Raw genomic sequence first — 1,978 nt, 5'->3', positions numbered from 1 at the left:
AACAGTAGGGACCTTCCGAGTTAAAAAAGTAAGTTAGGGACCAAACACGCAAATTAACCCAAACCATAGGGACCATTCATGTAATTTACTCAAAACTAAAGTTAGGATGAATTTGTAACAAAATTCTAAAATTTGGGTCAAAAGGGTTAAGTCGGACCAAATTTGTGATAAAATTGAAAATATGGGTCAAAAGTCTATATTTTGGACCAAATTTGTAATAAGTTTTAAAATCTGGGACAAATATGTAATTTTTGAAAGTTGGATGACCTGATGACCGGGTAAAATGGTTAAATTGAATACGATTACCGGTTTTTGGTACGTAATTGAATAAAAAAAAATATATAGGAACAAAATCAATCATGAGACCAATATGTAAGTACTTTATTACGGTTTTTTTTTAAAAAAAAAACTGGAAAATAAAAAATATTAAAAAAACACAACCTAGAAAACATTGTGTTTTAGTGTTTTGTTTTGTTTTGTTTTTGGTTTTGTTTGTTTTTTTTGTAAAGGATATATCGAAATGGGTTAAAAAAATCAGCCAATAGGAATCAGAGAGAGAGAGAGAGAGAGAGAGAGAGAGAGAGAGAGTGTGTGTGTGTGGCAACCGAGTTCCTTCACCCCTAACCCGTACCACCGTTCCGATGTACGAATGGTCATATTGAGATTATCTTTGTACAACATATGTAATATATTATGATCGAATGTGGGTGAGATTAGACTAGCTCTCTATTTGTATAGACTTTTATTCATTATTGTATACTTGAGGCGTGTATATGTTTCTTTATTCATTATATATATGAGATAACTCCCATGACTCTTGGTGTGGAAACTCATTATTTCGTGGTATCAAAGCCAAAACCCCTCCCTTCCTCTCCCTTTTCTTCGTCGATCCTTCTCCTTTCTTCTTCTCCTATCTTTCAGTTTTCTTGTCACCATCACAACCTCCTCCATGGATAGCTCCTCCCCTGATGCTACTCTATCCATGAACACCCTTCTTCATCTCATTACCATCCGCCTCTCCTCTGCCAATTATCTATTGTGGGTGAACCAAATGACTCCCCTCCTTAACTATCAACAACTCCTTGCTCACGTTGATGGCTCCTCTGCAGCCCCTCCTTCCCACCTTCTGGTTGAAAACAAGAAAGTTGGGAACCCCGCTTTTGCAGAATGGCATGTTGCGGATCAATGGGAAATCATCATTCTTCAAGCCTCCCTCACGGAAAAAGCCTTTTATGAGGTTGTGGGCCTCTCTTCCACTCGTGCTATATGGACCGCTCTTGAATCTGCCTATGGGAACTCTTCCATGTAACAGGTACTATATGTATTTGCGTGACTATATGGATCATAAACTTTCTCCTTGGAGCAGCCCTTGTGTTTTTGTGGGTTATCTGTAATGCCCTGTTCCGAATCGATTCCTAGTCCGAGGCTGTGGCCCGAAGATCGGTCATCATAAGGATTAGGGATTTTGAAAAGGTAATATCTAGGCCCATTTGGGTGCGAGTGATGCATTAGAAGTGATCCGCATGTTCGGTTCGTGTTTTGGAGCCTAGGGGTATTTTGGTAAAGCGTCAGTTTGGGCTTTTGTGGAAAATGGACTTTTGTTTGGAAGGTCTTAAGGAAGGTATAAGTTGATAGAAGTGTAGTGTGGCATCCCCATTTTCACGGCCAGAAAAGACCGATTTTGTTTATGCTTTATAAATATCAAAGTACTTCTTTTAATAAAAATCTTGTGGAATTTGTTCCCAGTAAAACATGATAAATATGTCATCAAAGAATTTCCGAAGAAAAGTATTTTTATTCATTTTAAAACATTTGGGATGTCATCGTCAATACAGAAACATAAGCATAAACAGAACTTACATTCATTAACACTAATGATTTACATCTCCTTTAATCTCTTAGTGAAATATGTCTTCGTATTGATACCTGTGATACAAAGAAAACCGAGTGGGTCAAGCTTGGGAGCCTGGTGAGCATA

Source organism: Lactuca sativa, chromosome 4, assembly GCF_002870075.4.
Source record: "Lactuca sativa cultivar Salinas chromosome 4, Lsat_Salinas_v11, whole genome shotgun sequence".
Lineage (NCBI taxonomy): Eukaryota > Viridiplantae > Streptophyta > Magnoliopsida > Asterales > Asteraceae > Lactuca > Lactuca sativa.
The sequence above is the reverse complement of the archived record's forward strand: the minus strand, read 5'-3'. Positions refer to the sequence as shown.